This window comes from Chrysochloris asiatica, unplaced genomic scaffold (assembly GCF_000296735.1).
Source record: "Chrysochloris asiatica unplaced genomic scaffold, ChrAsi1.0 scaffold00135, whole genome shotgun sequence".
NCBI classification, from domain to species: Eukaryota; Metazoa; Chordata; class Mammalia; order Afrosoricida; family Chrysochloridae; genus Chrysochloris; species Chrysochloris asiatica.
The window spans coordinates 3,830,418-3,841,854 of NW_006408653.1; positions in this window are offsets into that span (position 1 = coordinate 3,830,418).

Consider the following 11,437-nt stretch of genomic DNA (forward strand, 5'->3'; position numbering starts at 1 on the left):
CCCACAGCGCCACACCAGGACTCCAAGGGAGGCTATAGAGCTCACCTATTTACTGTTCTGTCAGCATGCTGCTGGCCAGGCATGGACGTTCCTGCCCATGCTGCTTGCTGGGCACTGACTCTGCAAGGCTACACTCATTGGCCCCCAGGGAAGCTGCAGCTGCTGGGTCACAGCCATCTTGGCCTCTCTAACTTATAGCAAGGCTGTAACTTATAGTGAGGGTCTACTCTTGTGGCTACTTGAGCTGGGTCTGATTCCCCAGACAATGCTCTCAATAACGGGAGTGTCCCGGTCATTTTTTGGTTTTAGTATAAACCCTCTGGTGTGGTTTGAAGTCTTCATCAAACTCCCTTCAATCACTAGGGAAATGCTGAAGTTTTAGAGGTTATCTTCTTAAACAAACTGAAATGTTTCAACAAATGGATGGAGCATTGGAGGTATTCATTTGTCTATGTCAAGAAATAGGGAAGACAGCTACTTGGCCAGACAACTGGAAAAGATCCATATTTGTGTCAATTCTCAAAAACAAAAACAAACAAACAAAAAAACGGTCATCTAACAGAATGCAGAAATCATCGAACAATATCATTAATATCACATGCAAGTAAACTTTTGCTGCAGATAATTTAAAAATGATTGCAGCAGTATATTGACAGGGAGCTGCCAAAAATTCAAGCTAGATTCAGAAAAGAACCTGGAATGAGGGATATCGTTGCTGACAGCAGATAGATCTTGGCTGAAAGCAGAGAATACCAGAAAGATGTTTACTCATGCTTTATTGACTACATAAAGGCATTCAACTGTGTGGATAATAGTAAACTATGGATAACATTGCAAAGAATGGGTATTTCAGAACACTTAATTGTGCTCATGAGAAACCAAGAGACCAAGAAGCAATTGTTTGAATAGAACAAGGGGATACCGAATGGTTTAAAATCCGGAAAGATGTACTCCAGGATTGTCTCCTTTCAACCATGGTTATTCAATCTGTATGCTAAGCAAATAATCCAAGAATCTGGCCTCAATGGTGGGAAGTTTGGGGTTCTAGTGGTGGGGTGTCTAGGCTCAGAGCTTTACTCTGTTCCATGTTGTCCCTTTTCTTGGCCCCATCAGAAACATTCCATTGGTCAGATTGTAGTACCTCAGATCCATAGTTTAGCTTCCTACCCCATGAGCCATGTTCTTGTTTTCAAGGAGCTACTTAGCTCCTGAGATGACTTCAGGGTCTGTTAGTCTGTCTGTCTCACTGTTCAGAGGTAGTTACCTGATCTGTCTGGGGGATCAGAAGTGGAGACAGGGCCTCTTCTCTGATGGCTTTGGGGGTCCAAAGAATGGGTTGATAGGGATGGAGGAGTGAAGGAAATTAAGATAGGTGGGGCAGAGACAGTGGAATTCTGGTACCAGCAGTCCCCAGGGTATAAATGTGATCTATTCCTAAGTATGTTCTTGAGTCAAATTTGTGAGTCAAATTTTAGCACAAGAAAAGGCTTGAAGTCTTTTCCATGATTGAAAAGCATCAGGTGTAGTAAGAGAAGATGATTGTGATGAAGAATTTGCCAAGAGTAGGGATTAGTTCAATCATTTCAAAATGATGGGAAATTTATATAACATTAAAGGGCAAGTACGGGATGCTCCTAAATCAGACATTCATAACCTGGGGACAAGACTTGGATGTGATTACTGTGAGGGTGCACATGAAAGTGGGGGGCAGGGGGTTTGTGAGGGGTTAAATCTGCATGGAGCTCATCATTGACAATATGACAGTATGCCTTCATTTTTCTTGGTCCTTTTGGAAAACATTTACTGCTGATAGGTCAAAACCCAAAACTAACTGTAGCCACATCTACCTTCTAGGCTACAGATGCTGGGAGTATTCTCTATGCAGATCTGGAAAGAGAGTCTGACAGAAAGAGTGTGGCAACATTTCTGTGTATGAGGTTGTGCAAGGACTTTTTTCTTTGTTCTTTATTTTTTTAATGCAAACTTTTTATTAACATTTACCATACTTACAGAAGAGTGCACAAATCACATGTGTACAACTCAATTATTTTCTTCCAAATTATCTGTGTAACCAGCATCCAGCTAAGAAACAGAATGGACCAAGATCCCAGAAGCCCCTCCTGTCTCCTTCCAGTCACTGCCACTCCTGCTAACCACTACCTTGACTTGATATAAATAGAACCATACAGCCTTACCAAAGGGCTTTTAAGAACAGAAACATCTAAAACAATACTGAAAGTTTTGCTTTGGAATGATACAATGCCTGATCATCCTTCACATTTACTAAAGCCTGATGCTCAAATAAATGCATCAGATAAGTGCATCTGCAAATGGTTTTGCTTGTTTTGTTTTCCAGAGGGTGGGTATGGGGGCTCATGAAACGGGGCTGTCTTTGACACCTGGGTCAGTGCAACACAGAGCAAAGGGAGCTGCCACAGAATATGTTTGCAAGTGAAACTGCTCCAGCAGACTACAACACCCAGCCAGATAGGAGGGGGAAACCCCAGACCCCAGGGATACTCAGCAACCTAGGGCAGAGCATTGGACCTTCCCCAGAGTGGGTGGCAGGGACTTGGGTCAACTTTCTATATACTCCAAAAGATAGGGTAATCTCCACTGACATCAGGGTTATAAACTAAATAACATGACATTAGAGAAGATGCAAAGAATTAGTAGTTATCCCTATAGACAAAAGAACATAGGGGTTCCATATGGTAAGCATTGAACTACAAACCCCAAGGTCTGAGGTTCAAATCCACCTTCCATTCTGTGGGAGAAAGATGAGGTTTTCTAACCCTGTGAAGATTTAAAGCCTCAGAAACCCTACACAGGGTGACTATATGTCAGAACTGACTTGGGGGCCTTAACAATAGCAACGGGTAGAACAAAGGTAATTCCAATTTGACAGTAAGGTTCCCTGGATGGTGTAAACAGTTAACTCCTTAAGCTGATAATAAGTAAGTGGTGGTTTGAGTCCTCCCAGAGATGCAATCTACCTCCCAAACTCATCCATGGGAAATCTTATGGTGCACATTTCTACTCTGACCCACATGGAGTCTCTATGAGGCAGACTCACTGTGGCAAGTGGTTTTACTGGTTATTTGATGTTAACAGATTGCCTATTCTCATGTGACACATACCTACTTGAGTCAGATTACCAGGCTGAATCAACCCTAGAACTTGTAAGTTTGGGAAAAGAGGCAGGAAGGAAGAGTCCTCAGATCAGAAAACAAAACACCCATTGGTAAAGAGGTTTGCCAGTCAGAAATATTGCTGCCAGAAACAAGCAAACAAGGAGAAGGCAGTCCTGGACAGGAGACAGACAAATCTTAAAGGAAAAATTAAGCCACTTTGGCTCCAGTAGCAACAGCTGTTGAAGCCCTAATAGTGTCTAACTGAGACTCCCAGGGTAGAGGGTGGGGTGGAGGGGTGGGAGCCAAAACTCCCAGGGAGGCGGGGTGGAGTGGGAGTGGGGGAGAGCCAAATCAAGCAAAAAAGTAGGATCCACCTTTCCAACAGTCCCCCTGATAACAGAAGGTCCTCAACCTGATAGGAAAGATATTTTTAAATGAATACCCAAGTCCAGCCCAACCCCAGACCAGTTCAATCAGAAGTGCTGGGAGTGCCACCAAGACCTGGGGGTTAGTTTTCAAAGCTCTCTGCCAATAACCCCATTATGGTTGGTGTCACCCAGTGTGTAAACTCGTGGTGTCACCTCCCCCCAGCCCCAGGCCATACAGGACATACTACCAGGAGGGGACCAGTCCTGGGAAAAGGACATCATGCTTGGTAAAGTAGAGGGTCAGTGAAACAGAGGTTGAGTAAAATCACCTGTCTTCTGACCCCCTACATGATCGATTGACACAGAAACTACAACAGTGGACTCAAACACAGCAGTTGTGAGGACAACACAAGATCACACAATGTTTCGTTCTGATATATAGAGGGCTGCTATGAGTTGGAAACACCTCGATGGCACCTAACAAAAACAACAAAAAATTGTTTGACAAAATCTTTCTACATTGAATCACAGCACCATTATTTACATTGTTACTATCTGAGCAGGAGTGTTTTTCTGCTTTTCCTTTAATTACTACTTCATTAAAAAAAAAATCGATATAGGTTCACAAATACTACACATTGTAACATTGTAGCTAAAACACCAGAACATCTGTTAAACCTAGTAATTATAAAAACATCAGCAACAATGAAAAAAATAGCATATGCTTGCAGGTGTGCAGACAAAATCACGTGGTTCGAAGCAGCATTGTAACTGGGTCATAGTGACAGGTCTGACCAAAACGTGTTATTGTTGTTGTTGTTGTTAAGTGCCATCGAGTCAGTATCGACTCACAATAACTCTGTATAGGGTTTCCGAGGAACAACTGGTGGGATTGAACCACTGGCCTTGTAGTTAGTAGTGCAACGCTTATCCTAAAGTGCCATACCAGGACTGCAGAGCACATTGTTGTTGTTAAGTGCTGTCGAGTCGGTTTTGACACATAGCAACCCTGTATAGGGTTTCTGAGAAATGACTGGTAAGTTTGAACCACTGATCTCATGGTTCAAACCTACATTGCAGTCCAGCGCATTAACCCACAGCACCACACCAGAGCGCCTCCAGAGCACATTAGAAGATTCAAAAAGTAAGTTAGCATAGAGTTTTAGCAACGTTGATATATTGATGTATGCATTCTGAGCTCACAGAAAAATATTTTTGTTGTTAAAATCAACAGGGATATTTTAATTTAAAAATAATAAAATTCTACTGAAACACTCCACAAGCATTTTATAGACAGTCATTTTGGTGTCACCCCTTTGACGGTGTCTCCTGCTCTAGCAAGGCCACTGCTTCCCCACTGACTTTAATGAGCTGTCTTGCAAAACAAGGTCTAAATTGATTGACTTTCAGGAACCCCTCTTCCATTAGCAAACACATCTGAGAATCTGCTGCCTGACACCTGTCCTGTAGTGGGGGGTTCTGTGCCTTGGAGTCCTGACTCATAATTGACCTTGTATAGCAGGTTTCCCCCAATGCTTTAAATCTTTAGGGGATCAGAAAGCCTCATCTTTCTCCCTCAAAGCAGCTGATAGACTCGAACTACTGACCTTGCAGTTAGCAACCCAAATCAATAATCCACTATGCTACCAGGGCTCCTTAAAAGCCCTGTGGTCCTGGATGAAGCTAAGGATTTTCCTTCCTCAGTGCTCCAACAAAGGGCTAAGACTGATTGAGACATCACAGTGGCTGAAACTCATCTGCTACTAATCTACCAGTCGGCAAGTGGAAATGATTATGATCAGATACTGCCTCATTTGGAAAACAGGGAAGACTTGGAGAGTGGGAAGATGATGAGTGACTGCAGGCATGGGAGATGGGGAAGTGGTGAGAGACAGATGCACCAGGGACTCGTGGTCTCTCTTTAGTGAGAAGAAGATGGTAGAGGTCAGTCCTGTTTACCTTCCATTATTCTGTGGACCAAATAGGAGGTGGGAGGGGAGGAATGTACAGCTAGCACATCTGTGCACTCGCCTAGAATGTTGGCACATAGCCACTCAGACATATGGTTACCATCATCGGTATTTTTGCATGATCCTTCAAACCCTCCCTGCCCCCTCTTTTTTTTAACCACACTGACCTCATTACAAAGGAACTTCACTTACATGGATTCTAAGTGAAGCATGCCCTGTGCCTCATTCAATGAAGGCTCTTTCTATGGCATGATTCTGCAGGAGGAGAAATGGTCAGAGAGAAACCTACCCATTATGCAAGCATATATAAAATGTTCTAATGGCGGAAAAGATCCACACCACACTTGTGAATATTGGGTCCCCTGGTGGAGGAAAGGAAGTGTGAGAAACAGATTGGGACGTTTATTAAAGTTCTGGAAGCAAACATGATAAAATGACAATAGTTGTTCACTCTGAGTTGACATTTGGTAAGTTATTATTTTTACTTGTCTTTGTAATTTTCAATAATCAAGAAATTGCACACATAACTATGTATATGTAAAAATAGCTGATGCCAGAGGAAAGCTCTTAAAAACCTTTTTAATGTTAATTTTATCATAAATAACACAAATAATGGAAAATACCAAAAGATGGATATTACAAATTAATATTTTCCATCTAGATATTACCATTTTCATGTCTACATATCTAAGCTTTTCTTCCATGCAATAATTCATTTCATTCTTGATTTTAAGCTTGCAGACTCTTTCTGATTACAAAAGTAATACTTGCTCATGTAGACAATTATAGAAAAGCAAATGTAAGTTACCCATTACCTTACTATGTCAACTGCCCAATCAAGTTCTTGGTCTCAAACAGCAAAAGCTGATCTGGCTAAGCAAAGAAAGACATTATTGGAAAGATTGAAAGTAGCATTAATCATCCCTGAGAAAATGGGATTACCAGAATCTTTGCTTCCCCTTCCGCTCTTTATCTAGTCTTTATGTAATGGGAGAATCCAAATATTCAGTCAGATATTTTGTGCAACTGGTCTCAGATGTCAATTCAATCTTGATATAAGGGTTTACTTCTTTAGAAATCTCTGATGGTTCAGTGCAATGTAGCCACTCTCTATGAAATAGCCTTACTATTATTATTATTTTGCTTATAAATCATCATTCATCATTGTTCTTCAACATTGCATAGCATTCCATTGTGTGTATGTGCCAAAGTTTGTTTAGCCATTCTTCCATTGATGGACATTTAGGCTGTCTCCATCTTTTTGCTATTGTGAATAGTGTTGCAGTGAACATGGATGTGTATATATCTATTTGTGTCATGGCTCTTATTTCTTCTGGATATATACCAAATTGAGAGATTGCTAGTCCATTTCCAAAGTTTTAAAAAAGCACAATAACATTTTCCAAAGTGGTTGCATCATTTTACAGTCGCACCTGCAGTGTAGATGGATTCTAGTCTTTCCATAACCTCTCCAGCATTTGTTGTTTTCTTTTGTTGTTGTTGTTTTAAACTTTACTATTAATGCTGGGGTAAGATAATATCCCATTGTTGTTCAATTTGCATCTCTCTAATGAGTCCTGGTGTGGTGCTGTGGGTTAATGTGTCAAGCTGCAAAGCTATTTGAACTGCAAGGTCGATGGTTCAAGTTCACCAGCTGCTCCTCGGAAACTCTATACAGGGATCGCTATGGGTCGGAATCAACTCAATGACACTTAACAAAAACAACAACAAAGGCTAATGATCGCAAACATTTCTTCATGTGTTTGTTTGCCCCCTGAATGTCTTCTTTGGTGAGGTGTCTGTTCATGTCCTCTGCCTATTTTTAAATTCGATTATTTGTCTTCTTCTTGTTGAGGTGTTAAGTGTTCTATAAATTTTAGAGAGTTGTCCCTTGTCTGATTTGTCACTGGCAAATTTTTTCCCCCAGTCTGTGGGTTCTCATTTTACTTTTTTGGTGAAATCTTTTGATGCACACCAGTGTCTAGTTTTTAGGAGGTCCCAGTCATCTATCTCATTTCTGCAATTTATGTATTTTCAGTTATGTTTGGTAGTGTACACATACCATGTACCAGAGCCCTAAACTTTACCCCGATTTTTTCATTGATGATCTTTATAGTTCTGGGTTTGGGATAGAACTGATACTTTCACAGTGTTACGTCTTCCTATCCACGAGCATGTTATATATTTTTCCATTTTTGTACATTGCTTTTATTCCTTGTATTTGTGTTTTGTAGTTTATATATATATAGATAGATAGATCTTTTGTTTCTCTGGTTAGATTTATTCCTAAGTATTTCGTCTTTTGGGTGGTTATTGTAAATGGTATTATTTTCATGATTTCCTTTTCAGAGCTCTCTTTGTTAATGTGAAGGTATCCAAATGATTGTTTTTCTTTTTTAAATTGAGTGATGGTCTACAGAAGAGATCATCAGTTTTGCATTCAATAAAACATATATTTTGCTTCATTACAATAGTTGCAATCTCTATCATGTACCCACAGTAGATAGTATTTGCCTCTATTCACTTTGACATGTACTGGTATGGCACTGTGGGTTAATGTGCTGGACTGCAAAGTTGGTTTGAACTGCAAGGCCGATTGTTCAAGCTTACCATCCACTCCTTGGAAACCCTATACAGTGTCTCTATGGGTTAGAACCAGCTCAATGGCACTTAACAACAACTTTTAGCTTGTGTCTACTCTGGCCAGAGTCCCGGTGTGGTACTGTGGGTTAATGTGCCAGATAACAAAGCCGATTGAACTGCAAGGTCGATGGTTCAAGCTCACCAGTTTCTCCTCAGAAAACCTATACAGGGTCACTATGGGTCGGAATCAACTTGACAGCACTTAACAATAACAACAATCCTCTATTCCATGAATAATTTCTAACACATTGTTTCTTTTATCAGTAAAATCTTCTCTTAACTTTCTTACAATATTGGTCTCATATAATATTTGTCCTTTTGTGATTCACTAATTTTACTCAGCATATTCATCATTATTCTTAAAATTTTTATAGTATTCATTGTGAGTATATACCAAAGTTTGTTGAACTTTTCTTCTGCTGATGGGCATTTAGACTGTCGCCATCTTTTTGATATGTCTCTTGTAGACAGTATATTGAAGGATTCTGTTTTCTTATACATTCTGCTCTTTCTGTCTCTTAACTGTACATTTAACCCATTTACCTTCAGTATAATTATCAATAAGTATGAATTGATTGCTGTCTTTTTGCTGTGGGGTTGTTTCTTTTGGGTTGGTTTTGTGTGTGTGTGTGTGTGTGTGTGTGTGTGTGTGTGTGTGATGCTGCTGGTTTCTTTGTTCCACATAATTTTCTGCTCAAAGTTCATTTTGTTTTGGGGTTTTCTTTGCATTTTCATTTCTGTTATGTTAATGCTTACTAAATCTTTCTGAGTTTCCTTTCCTTTTTTATTTTGATGTGAAGGTTATTTGTTTTCTTTGAGGTTACCTTGCAATTTATTAATATTTTTCCCTATTTAAAACAGTCTGTTTTATCTTTAAATCTATTTGACTTTCTCACCATTTGGAAGTTCTGTATTTACACTATCCCTCTTTAAGCTCTGTAGTTGACTTCATAAATTGATGTCTCTGGTTCCCTGTTTTCAGTCTTGTAGGTTTACTTTAACTACTTCTATAAAATAAACATTGGACTGTGACCCACAAGGACCACAGTTCGAGCCCACCAGCCTCTCCACAGGGGATAGATGAGGCTTTTGCTCCTGCAAATATTTAAAGCCTTGAAAACCCTATATATGGTCACCATGAGTTGGAACCAGTTTGATAGCACTAAATAACAACAGCAAAAACATATTTGGATTGAGTTCTGGGTGGTGGTGTTATGTATGGTAATCTCAGGTTATTTCTGCTGTTGCTTCTCAGTCCAAATAACACCCATTAGCATTTTTTGTAAAGTTGGTCTTTATTATAAATTCTTTTAATGTTTGTTTATTAGGAAATATCCTGATTTTGCCATTATATTTGAGGAACAGCTTTGCTGGGTATATAATTCTTGGTTGACAGTTTTTTCTTTCAAAGTTTTGTATGCGTCACCCCATTGCCTTCTTGCCTGTATGGTTTCCACTGAGAAATCAGAGCTTAGTCTTATTGGTTCTCCTTTGTTGAAACTCTTCATGTTTCTTGAGCTGTTCTCAGGATTCTTTCCTTGTCTTTGCCTTTGGACAGTTTGATTATGATACATCCTGGTGATTTTCTTTGAGGGTCTATCCTGTGTATGCTGGTGAGTTCTTAGGCTCTCACCAACCGACTCCTACTGAGTGTGGTTAGAGAATGAAAGTATGTGTATTGTTCTCATTCATCATTCATGCAGCTCAGTTTAGGGTAGGTTTGGTGTTGACTGATGTCTACTGTTGACCAGGTAATAGTAACTCTGGCCTAGTGGGTGGAAACACAGAGGATATAGTTGTGACTGGATTATATAGGCCTGATTGTTGTCTCCCATTGTGTGGAACAAGAGGAGAAAAATACATGTGCACACAAGAAACCAAAACAGAACAAACAAACAAGCAAACAGCAAAAATAGGAAATAAAAAAGAGGAAAAGAGGGGAAAAAAGCAGGCAGTAACAAGAAAAAAGAACATAATCACTAAAAAGAGATAAGAGGGACAGGAACATGGAACTGTAGAAGAGAGAAATAGTTTATAGAGATGCTTAGTGTAGCTGGATTCAGTGTCTGTCAGGACCAGAGGGCAGCTGGGTGCAGGGTGACTGGTTATGCGGGTTTCTGCTAGACTAACGCTGGTCTGGTGGCTCTGCAGCTTCTGTAGGTCTGGAACCCCCGCCTGAATCCAGGCACCAAGGCAGCACAGCTGGCACCCCTGCCTGCCCTTACACTGGCATGGTTCACAAGCTCAAAGCTCTGAACTCCAGGAGAGCCAAGTCTGCACTCAGAGTGGATGATGGTAGGGAGTGGTCAGCAGGGGAGTATGAAGAAGAAGAAGGAATTGCACCTTTCCCATCACCAGTCCCCAGGGTGAGTCTGCACTGTCAGGCCACCATTTGTCTCCAAAACTGCTCAGAAGAGTTTACAATGGCCGCACCACATTGACCAGGAGACGGTTCACCAGGCAGTTTCTTTCTTTTGCTGCCTCTGGTCAGTTTTCCCTCCTAGTAAGTCTTCAATCCACTTCTCTAAACATTCCTCTGAAATTAGGTGTTCCAGGGTTATCATCTGAGTCTGTTTCATTTGGGCTCCCGTATTTTTGTTATAGAGGGTCTGTGTAGCGCATCTGCCCCCTCCCTAGTTTTGCTTATTATATTTTGTCTTTTCCTTTGTTTTCCTTTCCTTTTTTAAATGTTCAGTTATTATATTATTTTTCTTACTGTTGTTTGCCGCTTCCCCCGTTTGCTCTTCTATGTTATTTTCTTTTTTGCTGCTGATGCTGCTTATTTTTGTTTTTTTTCCACTCTTTGTTCCACCCAATGTGATAGCAACCACACCCACACAGCCTAGCCACACCCATTCCTACTGAAGTATGACCTACTACTCACTCCTTTATCACCTAATCATTGATATACGGTAATCAACACCAGCCAAACTCACCTTCAACTGTGCTACATGAACAGCCAACAGAGAACCATACACACACTCTCATCCTTTATCACACTCACCAGGAAACAAGTGTGGAATGCCAAAGAATACACCAACATATAATCATTAGTTAGATACAAATACAACAATGCAATGTCTTGTAGACAACAGACAATTTCAGTTCTCACAAAAAAAGAAGCTAGAGTGGCTCAAACAAGTGACCAAAATACAGAGCCAGAAGACCTTTGTGAAGAAGAAAGGGCATTAGAACTGCCTGATGTGGCATTGAAAAGAATTATATTTAGGTACTTTCAATAGATTGAGAGAAAAATTGAAAAGCTGTGGATGAAATCAAGGAAAATGCAGACAAACCTTCAGAATAATTCAGGAAAACACTA